This window comes from Bos javanicus, chromosome 7 (assembly GCF_032452875.1).
Source record: "Bos javanicus breed banteng chromosome 7, ARS-OSU_banteng_1.0, whole genome shotgun sequence".
Classification (NCBI taxonomy): Eukaryota; Metazoa; Chordata; class Mammalia; order Artiodactyla; family Bovidae; genus Bos; species Bos javanicus.
Genome location: NC_083874.1, coordinates 71,178,701 through 71,196,546, shown reverse-complemented (window position 1 = coordinate 71,196,546; position 17,846 = coordinate 71,178,701).

The following is a 17,846-nucleotide window of genomic DNA, read 5'->3' as shown; positions in this document are numbered from 1 at the left end:
AGTTTAGGCAGCAGACCAATTTTGGTTCAGCAGGTGGCAAGGATGGGAGACAGAAGGAAGGAGGGCTGTTTGGGAAGTGCCAACTGGGTGTCAAGTACCATGCTGAACATTTTCATCTGTCATTCCCCTCACTGAATCCTCCCAGGCTCCCATTTAAAGGGGGAGGCAATCTTTTAACTCCAGAAAGGAGACTGTCTTCTTTGTCATCCTTTGCAGATGTAGTGGATATAGGGGGAGCTAAATAAGCTACAAGTTCTTCAGGGAGAATCTCTGTCCCAGGTTTCAGATCTCAGCTTCAAGGTCCCCTCTCTGGGGACTCACATTTTAAAGAGCTCATGCCTCACCACTGCAGTGATTCTCTTTCACAGGATTCCATTTCATGAATCATGGTATGTTAAAAAATAATTTTCAATTATTTTACTTACCTCTTGTCATTTATGTGGGAGAGGAAGCAGTGGGAGTTGGAGTTTTAGAGCAGTCTCTTTCCTGTAAAGGGACAGGTAAATATTTTAGGCTCTATGGGCCATGTGGTCTTTGCTGCAACTACTGGACTAATACTGTTACATGGAAGCTGCCAAAGGCATCATGTAAATGAATGGGAACTTGTCTATTTCAATAAAACTTTATTTACAAAAGCAGACATTGGGCTGGACTTGGCCAGTGGGCTGTAGTTTGCCAACCCCTGTTTCAGAGCACAGATTGTGGCATCAGATTGGCCAAGACTGAATCCCAGCTCAGTCCCTGACTAGCCCTGTAAACCTGAACACGCTCCTTAAACTTGTGATTCCTTATCTGTAATGTAACGTGGGGTAACAGTATTTTCCTTCTAGGATGACTGGGAAGCGTTAATGAATTCACATAAGTAAAATACTTAGCACAGAGCCTGTCTCTTAAAATTTTTAATGTTATCAACATTAGTCTTAAGTGTCAGGAGGGCAGGGGCCACATCTGTTGTGCTTGGCATAGTGCCTTGCTAAAGGTGGGCAATCAAGGAACACTTGTAAATAAATGAATGAATGACCTCTCATTAATATCAAGATAAGAAAACCAGAGTTTTTTCTCTGTTGTTTTTCTTTTAAATATAGAAGTAGGCTTTTTTCTATTTTAGTAGAATAAAAGTTTTCCTCAATTCTACCTTTTAGCCGAGTTCTTCTCTATCTGGCTAAGACAGCAGAATCAGACTTCCATTCTTTCAAAGCCAGAAAAAAAGGGCAGCTTCCATTGTGCAAACCAGACATCCTCTTCAACAAAAACATCCCAGGGTATTTCCAAAAATCCTTGGGGAAACTGATCAAAATATCACCTTGTTTAGGAACCATCTTTCTTGGCCAAGCTGACTACCTCCCAGTACACTGTGTCTTTGAGTTTAAGACTATGAAAGCATGAAGTTAACACCCCAAACATAATTTGAGCTCATTTCTAAAATATTGTTGAACAAATAAGATATTTGTAGATATTTACTTTGCTACTTAAAACATTATAGTCACCTCAGCAGATTTCTTGGATGAATAAATATTTGGTAAGTACTCACAGATATTTTAAAGGCACAGACTATGAAAGAAACCAACTTTCTCAACTTTCTAGTCATTTGTCCAATTATCCCTGTATTTAGAGATTACAGAGGAAACGACTGATCTGTGATTTTTTTCTTTTAGCCATGGTTTATTGACTGAAGTTTTTCAGAAGTGTAGTGAAGTCGCTCAGTGTGTCCAACTCTTTGTGAGTCCATGCATGGAGTAGCTTACCAGGCTCCTCCGTCTGTGGGATTTTCCAGGCAAGAGTACTGGAGTGGGTTGCCATTTCCTTCTCCAGAGGATCTTCCCAACTCAGCAATCAAACCCGGGTCTTCCTCATTGTAGGCAGATGCTTTACCATCTGAGCCGCCAGGGAAGTCCAAAATACTGGAGTGGGTTGCCTTTCCCTTCTCCAGGGGATCATCCCAACCCAGGCGGATTCTTTACCAACTGAGCTATCAGAGAAGCCCAACTTCCCTGGTGGCTCAGACAGTAAAAGCATCTGCTTGTAATGTGGGAGACCTGGGTTCAATCCCTGAGTTGGGAAAATCCCCTGGAGAAGGAAATGGCAACCCACTCCAGAACTCTTGGCTGGAAAATTCCATGGCTCCTAGGCTCCTAGTTTCTTAGAGCCTAGCATAATTGGAGTTATATGATCCATTGGGAAAAATCTCATTTTCTCTCCTGTGTTCTTCAGTAGTTCTATTCAAGTGCATTTAAGGTGCAATTTCCCCTTTATTATTGAGTTTTTTCCTAGGTCAATCCCAATCTATATGACTATCTCAGGACACTTATCTAGAAGTGATTCAAAAAAATCAGCATCTCTGGGAAATAGGTCTAAAGTTGAACAACTTAATAACCCTCATTTATTACCACTTCAGAAGCTGACGCTGCACAGCTGAACAGGCATAAGCTCTGCATCTGTGTGTACTCACATGCAGATTTCTCTGGTTCTCTTAGTAGCTCTTAACTAGATAACACTAGTATTATTCCCATTTTACAGAAGAGAAAACTGAGGAAATAGAGCACTGAAGGGAGTTGTTCAGGATGACCGTGATAGTTAGTGGCACAGTCTCATTTACAGCCAGAGAGGCAGAGTTCTCATGTTTCAGGAGCTTTGTCTTATTTGTTCCATGGGCTCTTTGGCAGTCTGATGAAGCCTATGGATCCCTTCTCAGAAAATGTTTTTAAAGGCATAAAGCAAAATACACATTATGAAGAAAATAAATTACCTTGAAATATGCATGCTCAGTCACTTCAATGATGTCTGACTCTGCAACCCTATGGACCTTAGCCCGCAAGGCTTGTCTGTCCATGGGATTCCCCAGGCAAGAATACTAGGGTGGGTTGCCACGCCCTCTTCCAGGGGATCTTCCCAATCCAGGGATCAAATGTGAGTCTCCTGTGACTTCTGCATTACAGGCAGGAGAATCTTTACCGCTGAGCCACCAGGGAAGCCCCATTTTTTTAAGTTACTAAAATATTAAAAACAAAATTTGTAAGGTAGATCTATATAGATGTATGCCTCTTAATTAACATATTAAATATGGCAGGTGTAATAATGACCACAGTTTTAGGTAGTGATGAACATAAATGACATCTTAACATATCTGAAACAACTATAATAGGCTCTAAAAATCTGTGATTTCCTTTGGTAAAAAAAAAGTCACAGAATCTGCTATTATTACTGTGGTCTGTTGTCTACAGTCATAATAGAAAGAAATGCTAAATTTCAACTAGAGGTTAGAGAAAATAAGAATGAAATGGATTTCCCCATCCAAATTCACAACCCTTCTTCCTGGGTTTTATCCATGGTCCCTGTAGGGTCTGGAGACTTTAAAAACTCCTTCTGTAGTCTAGTCTTTCATTAAACAGATGAGAAAATGGGGGGTCAGAAAGTGATTACTTTGGATTGCTTAGCTATATAATAAAAAGGATAAAACCAGAGCCCAGAGGTTGTTAAAAGCTCTCATACAGGGCTGTTATGAAGAATAAATACAATACATGTGAATGTTTGGCACAGTATCAGGCACACAATAGCCATCTTGCAAAAAAAAAAAAAAAAAAGGCCAGGTGATACAGTAGAAGCACATAGAGACAGAACTTTCTGGAAATCTCCTTAAATAAAAGGGGGAGAGAGTCAGCAGGATGTGCCTTTTGTTCTTGTCCCTTTCCTTTTCCTGTCCAGAAGAGAGACCTGGTGTCCACATTAGAAGGACAACGCAGGCAAATGCTAGAAGGGACACGGGGCCTCCATCCTCAATGGTAAGGAGCAACAACACAAGCCCTGGGTTAACTACTCCCAAACTTCTCACGTGGGAAAAAAAATCTTCTGAGTTGTTCAAGCCACTGCTACTTGTGTTCTGTTATGTGTAGCCAGTTCACTCACTGACACACGCTTCTTGCTGGTTGGTGGCTGACTCTCTCTGAGCTTTGCATCTGTAAGAGCAACATCAAGATTTTCTGGTGAGGATCAGAGGATACAGAGGACTCAGCACAGTGCTTGGCTCAATTTTAAGTGCACAGTTAAAGGCAGTTGTTATTGCTCATACAACTCAACAAAATAAACCAAACAACCCAATCAAAAAAATGGACAGAAGATCTAAATAGACATTTCTTCAATAAAAAAATACAAATGGCCAATGAGCACATGAAAAGATACTCAATGTTGCTAATTATCAAAGAAATGCAAATCAAAACTACGGTAAGGTACCACCTTACACTGGTCAGATGGCCATCATTTAAAAGTCTATAAATAACAAATGCTGAAGAAGATGTAAAGAAAAGAGAACCTTCCTACCCTGCTGGTGAGAATGTAAGTGGGTGCAGCCACTATTGAAAACTGTATGGAGGTTCCTCAGAAAACTAAAAACGAAATTACCATATGATCCAGCAATCCCACTCCTGGGCATATATCCAGACAAAACTCTAATCCAAAAAGATACATGCACCACTATATTCCTAACAGCACTATTCACACTAACCAAGACATGGAAACAACAGATGGATGGATGAAGATGTGGTTCATATATACAATGGAATACTACTCAACCATGAAAAAGAACAACAAAAAATAAAAAAGAACAAAACAGTGCCATTTGCAGCAACACAGATGGACCTACAGATGATCATACTCAGTCAGTCAGAAAGAGAAAGACCAATACCATATGATATCACATATGTGGAATCTAAAATATGACATAATGAACTTACAGAGAAACTCACAGACATCGAGAACAGACTTGTGATTGCCAAGCGGGGAGGAGGCTGGGGGAGGGATGGAGTAGGAGGTTGGTGTTAGCAGATGCAAACTATTATATAGAAGGGATAAAAAAATAAGGTTCCACTGTATATCACAGAGAACTATATTCAATATCCCATGATAAACCATAATAGAAATGAATATAAAAATATATTCATAACTAAATCACTCTGTTGTACAGCAGAAATTAACACAACATTGTAAATCATTATAAATCAACTACATTTCAACTGTTTTTTGAAAAAGGCAGCTGCTGTTACTATTATTGTTTCAGTGCCTTGTGGCTCGTTTTAGTGTCTTGCGGTTCAGTGCTCTTTCTTCCATATTGGCTCACAGCTGCAAAACCACGTACACAGCCTCACCATTCCTATCCGCCCTCCCACCCCCTCAAAACCCCTCTCCCCCTCCCTCTGGTACAACATGCCTCTAACTCAACCTTGATTAAGTGCTTATCATGTCTCACAGAAAGGAATAGTTTGTGAAAATGCTGACAGAGGCAGAACACCTAATAATTAGTGGCTAACAACCACAGGCATGGAAGCAATTAGGAGGTTTATACAAATTCAGGGAATGAAAGCAACTTCTCATTTATTCCTCAGATTTCTTGCATAAGCCCTGGAGATGTTATTTCCAACCAGCAATGCTGACTTCACAGGAAGACTGTGGGATGAGGAGTGAGTGGAGAGGTTGGAGGGTGTTGTGAAGAGCCTTCAGACCCCAAATGCCCCTTCCACCCTGCTCCCATGGCTACTCTGCTGGCCCTTTACCACCCAAGCTGGGGTCCTATGGATGGCACTCTTGCTTATGAGTCTTGACAACAGGATGGTGCTATTTCCCCACTCGGTCCTTTTTTTCCTTAGACATCTCTTGCCCCAGCAGTGATGGACTGGGGACCACTTGGGATGCTAATGCCTTCCAAGTAGGCTTCCTTAGGCATGGAGCACTTCTCTGCACTTAGGGCTGGTTGGGGCTCTGTATGTGTAACGGGCAGGCTAAAATTTGGCACCTCTTCCAATTAATATCCTTTTATCATCATCACCAACTATTAAAATAGTGTCATTTAAAAAATTCCTGTAGAAGAAATAGGACTAACTTGGAACCCCAGCACCATTCCCCAGAAGTTATATTAACAACAATTTGCTGTGTATCCTTTCAGAAAATTTCCATACACTGTAATGGACTGCATTGTGTGTCCCCCAGCCCACCCCCTAGCACCCCAGTTCATAGGTTAGAACTCTAACTCCCAATGTGACTATATTGGGAGATAGAGCCTATGAGAAGGTGATAAAGGTTAAATGAAATCATAAGGGTAGGGCCCCACTCCAATAAGACTGATGACCTTATAAGAGGCAGAGGCACCAGGGATGTGCAGGCCAGAGAAAAGGCCATGTCAGGCCATGGTGAGAAGGCGTTGGAGAAACCAACATTACCAACACTTTGATCTTAGACTTCCAGCCTCCAGAACTATGAGAAAATAAATTTCTGTTGTGTTAGCCACCCAGTCTGTGGTTTGGCCACCTGGGATGACTAATACTTCATTATGTAAGTCCATGAGCCGGACAATGTATCAAAATATTTCATTGTGTTCAACCTCTCTATTCCTTTCTCCTTTTACCAAGGAGAAAGTCAGCTTTTGTTATTCCATAGCTTAGGGGTGGCTGAAGTGCCCTCCCCCTTAAGAGATTTTCTTCACTTCCATTCCTAGGAGCACTACATGGTAACGTTTGCCCACATTATCTCAAGTATACTGTCAAACTTTCCCCTTTAGATTTGATTGAGTGAGGATGAGAAGGAACCAATTTTCTAGAAATACAAATGCATAGAAATGGATTAACCACCCAGAGGGGGCCGCTTCTGCTGGCAAAGCAAAATTAATGTTCTAAGAAAAAAATTCAGGGGAGTATCTCTTATTGTTCCACGTACTTATTTTCTTGTTAACTCTCTTCTGTGATTTTTCTGAATCAGACAAATTTTGGGGAGGCAGATTAAAGGGTGCAAAATGAAGACTATTTAACAAATTACCCAGTCCTCATAAACAGGTTCACACTGTGCATTATTTAGTGTCAAAATTTCAGCTATGGTGAGGCTAACTTCAATTATTTTTGGCATGCTTTAGTTCTATCCCATCTGCATGGTTCAAAGAAATTTATCACTTTTTACCACCAGGCACTTAGGAAGAAAACTACTTATTCTCTCATGTAGGCATAAAGGAAAAGCAAGAAGCAACATCGGCTATCTACCTTCCACTCTTCTTTCTCCTAACTTCGGGACAAGGGACACCCTGAGATCGGGACCTATTTTCTAGGTGGAAATCTCTTACCCAAAGTCACTGCTCCTTCTGGATCAGAGTGTAGAACTCGGCTCTCCCCTTCCTGTGTCTAGGAAAGCGCAACGACAGAGCTGCTCATGAGGCCATGTGCTGATGATATATATGAGAAGTTCCGGGGTCCAGCAAGGACCCCTTCCATGCCTGCCCTTCCAATCTTGCCCCCTAAACCAGAACCAGGTTCCTACTGCCCATCTCTTCCATGTTTGTAAACAGGACTATTCTTCCCTAGAAGCTGAGTTCAGCTGGGGAGGGCTTTCTTTTGGCTAGGTTCTGCTGGGGAATTATACAAAGTTATATGTTGATTTGTGACACACTTGGTGCCAAAATATAATCACTATTTGAACATCTTTTCTTTTTCTCTTAAATTATGTTTTTAAAGGGAGAAGAAACATTTGTATGAGAATGTTCCCAGGCACAGGCAGAAGTAGAACTTTAAAAATATTCTCTTTGCTGTGATTACTAATGTTTTGTTGACTCTGACCAAACACTTGTACTGCACAAAGTTAGGCCTGTTTAAGAAAAGAGTGGGTTAAAAAAAAAAAAAAAGTCCACATCAAGAACTGTCTTTTAGAGCAGGAATGAGACCAGTTAACGTTTCCACTTATTTACGCCAGTGATGTTTTAGCATTTTTTATAGGTCCCGCCCCACTCCCTGTCCCCTCCAGAAGCTACAGAGCTGGTGTGCTATTTAATCCAGTCGTCGACACTAAAGTCCCGGGGCTCTCAAGGCATCAGTTTGAAGGACACTGGAAACTCCTCAGAATGTTTTTTCTTATCTAGGAAGATTTTTCTAAGAACTAAAATGCAGAGAGCTGCTTTTATTATACCTTAAAATGAATAGCCTTTTAGATCTTAGATTTAGAAATAGTGTTTATTTAGGGGCTTCTTAGTAATCATTGCTCTGAGGGGCTCCTTGAATGGATGAATGATGAAAAGAAGTCTGAGTGCTTGTCGAGGCTACTTAGAGAGGAGTAGACTCTGCTGGTAGCATCCTCGTGGGAGGATAGCTATGACCAGCACTGGGAACATAACTCATGAAGACCCGTTTCTAGAAGATCCTCTCACTTGAGGAGGATGAGTTGGGGTTTGGGAGGTAGTGAGACTGACAAGATTGACTGATTCTTGGGGACTTCCCTGTGCAGTGGTTAGGACTCTGAGCTTCCACTGCAGGGGGCATGGTTCCATTCCTAGTTGGGGAAGTAGGATCTCACATGCTGTAGCACAGCAAAAAAGAAAAAAAAAAAAATTAAAATAGTTTTGAAACACATCAAGTTGATTGATTCTTGTCACCACTCATCCATCCCTTCCCCTGTTGAGGACTTCTGTGAGAGAATCATGGCTGAGTACCCAGTTACCCTCGAGGTCAGCTCCAAGGGCCTTGGGGGAAAAGCCAGATTCTGCCTCCTCAGCTTTAATTTCCAAGCCGCAGGCCTCCCTGGCTCACTCCACGTACTCCCTCAGAGTGACACAGTGACAGGGTGGGGTGGGTGGGGGCTGCTACAAGTTGAGCCTTCGCCAGAACTTGGTCCACAGCCTATAATTTCCACAGGTTTGATGGGCTCCAGTTCCTGAAAAGTAACAGCAGTATTTGAACAGTGTATTGTTTCCCAAACTTCAGTCATTAGTACAGTCACAGCATAATTTTTGCTATTTCTGGGGTCCTCTATTATTTCTGTATATTTAAGATAATAAAAATAATAAATTATGTATATTTAAAAATAATTTCTGACTGAACAAAAAATAACTTCACCACTTAAAAATATATTTTAAAAGGAAAAATTTTATGTCATCTGCATAGTTGAAATACTAGTCCCACTTGCTCTAAAGAGAAGCTTTCAGCAGAAGTAAATACAATGAAAATGAAACAATATGATTAAAGTTGAGCTCTGAGGCTGCCTGCGACTTCTTTACTTAAACAAGAGAGGGAGGGAGGAAGAGAGAAACAGAGAGAAACAGAGAGGGGAAAGTGAAAGAGGGGTGTTTGGGCTTTACTAGCACCAAAGTCAGACTTTCTTTTTGTGTGTGTGTGTGTGTAATAAAGTTTTATTAAAGTATAAAGGAGATAGAGAAAGCTTCTGACATAGGCATCAGAAGCGGACAGAAAGAGTACCCGCTTGCTTGTGTTAGCAATGAAGTTATACACTCTCCAATGAATCCAAATAATGTCTGGAGGTTGTCAAAGTCAGACTTTCAATATGATGTAATCGGAAGGACTAAAGGAAACTGAAGAGAGAGTACTTTCTCATTTTACGGTCTAATATTATTGCCTATTCAGTGTTCTACTTAGGTCATCCTCTAGGTAGGCAGTGTGCAAAGTACTCTAGCTGAGCAGTTATAGGATCTTAAGAAGTTAAGATGAGGGACTTCCCCGGTGGTGCAAGCAGGGTCCAGGTTTGATCCCTGGTCAGGGAACTAGATCCCACATGCTGCAATTAAAGACCCCATATGCCACAACAAAGATCAAAGATCCAAAGTGCAACAGCTAAGACCCAGCTGCAGCTGCTAAGTCACTTCAGTCATGTCCGACTCTGTGCGACCCCAGAGACGGCAGCCCACCAGGCTCTCCTGTCCCTGGGATTCTCCAGGCAAGAACACTGGAGTGGGTTGCCATTTCCTTCTCCAATGCATGAAAGTGAAAAGTGAAAGTGAAGTCACTCAGTCGTGTCCGACTCTTCGCAGTCCCATGGACTGCAGCCCACCAGGCTCCTCCGTCCATGGGATTTTCCAGGCAAGAGTACCGGAGTGGGTTGCCTTTACCTTCTCCATAAATATTTTTAAAAAAGGATCAGAAGGTCATAATGAAATCAATTTCCTTCTTGCATAAATAAGGGGAGATGAGGACAAACTGAATTTTTTATTGTAGTCAAACACACATGAAATTCACTGTTAGTGACATGTAGTGTATTCACAGTGTTGTGCAACTATCACTGCTTTCTAGTTCCACAACACTTGCATCGTCCCCAGAGGCCTCCCTGGACCCATTATCGGTCATTCCTCACTCCCCCTTCTCCTAGCCCTGGCAACCACTAATGTGATCTCTGTTCCTATGGATTTGCGCACACTACAATTTTATATAAATGGAATCATGCAACATCTGGCCTTTTGTATCTGGCTTCTTACACCTAGAATGATGTTTTTAAGGTTCATTCATGTTGTAGCATGTATTAGTACTTTTCATTATTTTTTTATGGCTAAGTAATATTCCATTTATATTCCACCAGGGACTTCCCTGGTGGCTCAGATGGTCAAGCATCTGCCTACATTGCAGGAGACCCGGGTTCAATCCCTGGGTTGGGAAGATCTCTTGGAGAAGGAAATGGCAACCCACTCCAGTATTCTTGCCTGGAAAATCCCATAGATGGAGGAGCCTGGTAGGCTACAGTCCACCGGGTCGCAGAGTCAGAGACGACTGAGCGACTTTACTTTCACCATTCCACTTACAGGTGTACCACATTTTGTCTATCCATTCATCAGCTGAGGTACATTTGGGTTACTTCCACCTTTTGCTCTATGCTGCTATGAACATTCATACACAAAGTTTTGTTTGAGTCCCTGTCTTCAGTTCTCTGGGGTATATACCTAGGAGTGGAATTGTCAGGTTAAATGGTCACTCTATGTTTAAGTCACTGAGGAACTGCCTATCTATTTTCCACATGGGTTGGTTATACCATTTTGCATTTCAATCAGCGATGTACAAAGGTTCCAATTTCTCTGTATCATTGTCATCACATGTTATTTTCTGGGGTTTTTGTTTGTTTGTTAAATTGTAGCCATTTTAGAGAGATGGACTAACTAACTTTGACTGAACACTAACTCTCCATTTCTTCTCTGATTAATTCTCCACTCAGCAGCCAAATTAATCTTTCCAAAATGCACCTCTGATCACATCATCTGCTTTTTTGATCCCAATCTCTTAGGATGAAGACAAAAAACATCCCAAGTCCTCCAGACTTTGACCTGGTCCTTGTCTGGCCTTTCAACCGGCACCATTCCACCTAGGCCTTTTCAGAAAGCATCCTCTTGCCAGAGCATGGAGAGTTCCCTCTGCCTGGAATGCTCCCTTCCTACATCCTCAAAGCTTAGCTCAGGCTTCATTCTCCAGGAAAGCCACCCCCCACCAGGCCAGGGGGCTTGTCCTTAGCTCTTAGAGCACTGTGCATTTCGCCTTTTTAACACCTTCTCCTGTTTGCAGTTACATATTTATTCATGTCATTATTTGGTCCTGTTGGAGAGCTCCACCTTCACTCTGCAGAACAGTCAGCAATGAGGCCTTGGACACTCCTTGAACCTGGAGTAATTGTCTTTCCCCTTTTCCATTCAGTCCAACGAAGGAGGATGAATTTTTCTTTCTCTGCATTCCTTTGCCCGGAGAACAACTTTTCCCTTCCTCAAAACCTCATCAAGCATGCAGGGTTGTCTGCTGGGTTTGCTTGATTCTTAAATTCAAAAAACACATAGGACAATAAAAAGCATGAACACTGTTCAGGAAATAAAAAGATGAGACAAACTGGGAGAAAATATTTGCAAAGCATATATATATATTCAAAGAATTGGGCTTAAGATATATAAAGAACTCTTAAAAATCAATAAGATTTAAAACAAAAATGAGCAGACAATTTAGACATATGATCAAAGATGTAAGCACATAAAAAGATGCTCAATATCATTAGTCATTAGGGAAACACACATAAAAATAAGTACGTAAAAAGACGTTCAATATCATTAGTCATTAGGGAAATGCAAATTAAAGCCACAATAGAAGCTATACACCTATTGCTGCTGCTGCTGCTGCTAAGTCGCTTCAGTCATGTCCGACTCTGTGCGACCCCATAGACGGCAGCCCACCAGGCTCCCCCGTCCCTGGGATTCTCCAGGCAAGAACACTGGAGTGGGTTGCCATTTCCTTCTCCAATGCGTGAAAGGAAGCTGCTCAGTCATGTCCGACCCTCAGCGACCCCGTGGACTGCAGCCTACCAGGCTCCTCTGTCCATGGGATTTGCCAGGCAAAAGTACTGGAGTGGGGTGTTACTGCCTTCTCCGATATATCTACTAGAATGACTAAATTAGAAAAGAGTAGCATTACCAGGTGTTGGTGAGGATGTGGAGCTTCTAAAGATCTCACACATTGTTGACAGGAATGCAAATGGTACAGCAATTTTGGAAAACAGTATGGAAGTTTTGATACAGTTATGATACAACACAACAATTCCACTCTTAGCTATATACCCCAAAGAAAGACCAACATCCATAAGTTCACACACAAAGGTCCTCAGCTGCTGGCTGTGCTGAAAAGGCCTCCCCAGCAGAGGTCAGTCTGCTACGTGTTTACAGGATATTTTCAGCCATCACAAAGGAGACATATAAGATGGTAAGTTATCAGTCTTGTCTTTGCTTTTACAGAGTTTTCCAGGGGATGAAGTTCAAAAATGCCAGATAAAAATGCTATATAGGCTTTGTGTTTCAGACACTAGAAAAAGCCCCAAGTAGCTCATAAGATTCCACTGTGAGAAACACAGAGTCTGATGAGGGGAATAACAGTCAGGCTTCCCTTGTGGCTCAGCTGGTAAAGAAGCTACCTGCAATGCAGGAGACCTGGGTTAGATCCCTGAGTTGGGAAGATCCCCTGGACAAGGGAAAGGCTACCCACTCCAGATTCTGACCTGGAGAATTCCATGGACTGTATAGTCCATGAGGTTGCAAAGAGTCAGACAGGACTGAGTGACTTTCACTTTTCCCATATTTAGTTCCTCTAGGGAGGATTTCATATCCATGACACTGGGGAAAACTGTAGGGAAGGCCAGTGGTTTCTAGAACTGAAAGAGGGAGGAGAATGGCTACATACAGGCATGAGTGAAATTTGGGGGTGTTGAAATCTGGATCTTGATTTCAGTACTGGTCACACAAATGTATACAGTTGTCAAAATTTATCAAACCATACACTAAAAAAGAGAGTAAGTCTAAAAAGATTTTTAAACTACTAAGAAAAATTGAAGTATAGTTAATTTACAATGTTGTATTAGATTCAGGTGTACAGCAAAGTGAGTAAACTATATATATATTTTTCAGATTCCATGGCATTATAGGTTATTTGAAGACACTGAATATAGTTCCCTGTGGTATACAGTAGGTTCCTGTTATCTATTTTATACATGCTGCTGCTAAGTCGCTTCAGTTGTGTCCGACTCTGTACGACCCCATAGATGGCAGCCCACCAGGCTCCCCGGTCCCTAGGATTCTCCAGGCAAGAACACTGGAGTGGGTTGCCATTTCCTTCTCCAATGCATGAAAGTGAAAAGTGAAAGTGAAGTCGCTCAGTCATGTCCGACTCTTCGAGACCCCATGGACTGCAGCCTACCAGGCTCCTCCGTCCATGGGATTTTCCAGGCAGGAGTACCGGCGTGGGGTGCCATTTTATACATAGTAGTGTGTATATGTTAATCGCAAACTCCTAGTTTATCTCCAAGAGTTTTATTTTATATAAATTATACCCAATAAAACTGACTCAAATACTTACTTGAAATTCAACCATAAAAAAGAAGTAATTTAATTTAAAAATGGGCAAAGGACTTCCATCAAGCATGTAAAAGATGCTGAACATCACTAACCATTAGGAAAATGCAAGCCAAAACCACAGTGAGAGGGTCTTCCCTGGAGGTCCAGTTTTTAAGACTTTGCCTTCCAATGCAGTGGGTGCAGGTTCAATCCCTGTTGGGGGAGCTAAGATCCTACAAGCCTCCCAGCCAAAAAAAAAAAACAGAGCATAAAACACAGAAGCAATATTGTAACAAACTCAATAAAGACTTTAAAAATGGTCCATTAAAAAAAAATCTTAAAAAACCACAATGAGATACTATCTCATACCTATTTAGATGGTTACTATTAAAAAAAAATAACTTGATGAGGATTTGGAGAAACTGGAATACTTGGGCACTGTTAGTGTGGATGTCAAATGGTGCAATTGCTATGGAAAACAATACGTTAGTTCCTCAAAAAATTAGAATTATCAGATGATTCAGCAATTCCATTTTTGGATAAATATCTAAAAGAATTGAAATCTGAGTCTTGAGGAGGTATTCATACACCCATGTTCATAGCAGCATTATTCCCAAAAGCCAAAAGATGGAACCTACATGTCCATCAGAGAATAAATGGATAAACAAACTGTGGTATATACATACAATGGAATATTATTTATCCCTAAAAAGAAAGGAAACTGACATATGTTACAACATAGATGAACATTATGTTAGGTTAAATAAACCAATTGCAAAAAGACAAATACTGTACGTGAGGTGTCTAGATTGGTCAAACTCATAGAAACAGAAAACAGAATGGTGGTTGACGGGGCAGGGCAGGGAGGTGGGGGGTGGATAAGGAGCTGTTTAATGGGTACAGAGCTTCAGTTTTGCAAGATGATCCTGGAGATTGGTATACAACAATGAATATATTTAACTCCACTGAATTACACATTTAAAAATGGGTATGACAGTAAATCTTATGTGTGAGTGAAGTGAAAGTCACTCAGTTGTGTCTGACTCTTTGCAACCCCGTGGACTATACAGTCCATGGAATTCTCCAGGCAAGAATGCTGGAGAGGTAGAGTAGGTAACCAATCCCTTCTCCAGGGAATCTTCCCAACCCAGGGATCGAACCCTGGTCTCCTGCACTGCAGACGGATTCTTTACCCGTTAAGCCACCACGGAAGCCCTATGTGATGTATATTTGACTGCAATTAAAAACAAAAAAAACAAAAAAACCCAAAAAACCTTAGAGCACTTTAGGAATGTGTGTGTGTGTGTATATATATATATATATATATATATATATATATGTCCTGTATACAAAAAAAGCCAAACAGGGAATATACAATTAAAAAGAAAAACCTTTCTCTGTTCTTTTTTCTCTCTAGTACATACGCTCATTCCCATTTCCTGTTGAGAGTCACACACACAAATATATAGCTTTAAAACGTACGTAAATGGAGTGAAACTGTATGTATGGTTAGGTAATCTGCCCTTTCCATAGTGTCCACCTCATTTTAGAGATTTTCTATGTCAGTATACAGCCAGTGAGTGGATTCCTTCTAACCATCATACTGCATTTCATAGCTGGGCTGTGCATAATCTATTTAAGCATTTTTCTCTGGATGGACAGTTACATAGTTTCCATTTTTCCCCTTCCCCAGACAAAGCTGCAGTAAACATCCTTGTACATCCCTGTGGGCTTGTAAGAGTCTCCCTGTGGGTCACAAGCCTACAGGTGCTCTGTTGAAGGAATGTTCCCTTAAAATGTTACGGATATTGCCAAACTGCCTTCCAACACATCTTCATTAAGACCACGCCCTAGTACTGCATGAGGTGGCCTTGTCTTCACACTCTCACTAGATTATCAGTTTAAAAAATATTTCCTGCTGGGCTTTCAGAAGCCCCCAGAACCCAAGCCAAATGGCCCACTTTTTCCACTAACACAGTGGCCACCAGCTAGGTCTTGTTCTTGCTCTCTCTCTCTCTAGGAATGTCCTCCCTGACCCCACTACCCCCAGTCCCTTTCCAAATCCTTCTAGTGGGCTGCAGCTCCCCCGCCTCAGCAGTTTTCCTGGATGCCTGGGCCTCACCTCCTGCCTGGAGGCCTCCATGGAGTCCAGGCCTATCTAACTGCACCTTCCACTGCTTCTTCAACAGCACCTGTTTCTTAATCTAGAGCTTTTCAGGCTTACCCATCAAAATCTCTCTACCGGCAGGAGAGAGTGAAAGCAGAACCTGGAATGTCTGGGGAGCACAATTTCAAGGTTTCTAGGTGGCTCAGTGGTAAAGAATCTGCCTGCCAATGCAGGAGATGCAAGTGATGTGGGTTCCACCCCTGGGTCAGGAAATCTCCTGGAGGAGGAAATGACAACCCACTCCAATATCCTTGTTTGGAGAATCCCATGAACAGAGGGGTCTGGCGGACTGCAGTCCATGGGGTCTCAAAGAGTAGAGCACGACTGAGCATAGCATAGGGAGAGGAAAATTTCTTTCAAATCCCTCAGTTTAAGATTCTAGTTTTATAGTTAAAATGTTTTAATACATGTCTCACCCCATAAAATTGGTGCTTCAGGAGATGCCCCACAGCGATCCCACATTTCTGTGAAGTCCCTGGCACATCTGTATACCCAGGTAGAAAAATGCAATCTTAGTTTGATCTTCCTCACTATTTCCAGAGTTCTCCAAAAGAGACTCAGATGTAGACTTACCTGTCTGGTACAGGGAGGAAGTTCAGTAAATTCACTCAGTGTTTGGTGCACTTTCCCTCTCTTTGACTTGTCAGTTGGGGAGGTCAGGGAATTGCAAAGCGATTTCATACCTTCACACTCCTCTCGCTTAGGCGCGCTGGACGACAGGTGGCGCCCGGGTCCGCCTCACTGCAGAGCTTGTCCCGCTCCCAGCACCTGCTCCGTAGAAGGAGCCCTGGAGCGGTGTCGGTCACTGCAGTGTCTAAAGTACTGTTTCCCAGTCTCTGCACGTACACAGGAAGGAAGCCCGACTCTGGGAGGCTAGGAGTGGTCCCGGGAGGCTTCGTCCCTGCTGTGCGCAGCTGGAGACGCGGCGGCGCCAGCCCCGCAGGAGCCCAGCGCACCTCGGCGCGCACTGAGCCCCCCGCTACTGAACAGCGGTCGCAACTCCTGGCAGCGGCAGAAAACAGAAATCTTACGCCACTTATTTATGAGCCTGCTAGAGAAGGAAATTGAAACCTCTTGGTGTGACTTAAAAGACATGGTAACAACTGCTGTGTGATTTCCGGGAACTGGCTCCCCAAGCTTGTTACAACACCATCCTTTCCCCCGCCCCGCTCCTTTACACACCGCTGGCTTCTTACTCGCTGGAGGCAGGGGTGGGAGGTCAACAACCTGGGACAGAAGGATCAGAGGAGAAACTTCGTTTCTCTGAAGCCACCTAGGCTTAAGGCAGATGGCCAACTCGGTGTTTCCCCAAGCAGGTCCTGGAAAACAGTAGACTCTGGTGTATGTGGAAGGGGAGTAAAACCTAATCCTTTTCCTGACAGGGTACATGTGCTTCTCCAAATGTGGTCTACCCACCAGCGGAATCATTTGCGAAAAATGCAGATTACAGGGCTTTACTTCCATATACTAAATCAGCCGGAAGAGGCCAGAGGTGGTAGCCGTGGGTCTGTGTTACATTTGTGGGAGTAGTTCTCTTAGGAGAAGGCAATGGCACCCCACTCCAGTATTTGCCTGGAAAATCCCATGGACGGATCCTAGTAGGCTGCAGTCCATGGGGTCGCGAAGAGTCGGACACGACTGAGCGGCTTCCTTTCACGCATTGGAGAAGGAAATGGCAACACACTCCAGTGTTCTTGCCTGGAGAATCCCAGAGACTGGGGAGCCTGGTGGGCTGCCGTCTATGGGGTCGCACAGAGTCGGACACGACTGAAGCGACTTAGCAGCAGCAGCAGTTCTCTTACTCCCTGAGTCTGACCAGCTAAAAACATTGAGTTTATATAAACAGAGTAGAATGGTAGTTGCCAGGGGCTGAGAGGTATGGGAAATGGGGGGATGTTGGTCAAAGGGTACAAAGTTTCAGTTATGAGGGATGAGTAAGTTCTGAAAAATCTAATGTACATGATGGTTAACTCTAGTTAATAATACTGAATTGTATAGATGAAATCTGCTAATAGTAAATATTCTTGCCACACACACACAAAGGTAACGTGTGAGGTGATAAGATATGTTGATTAACTTGAT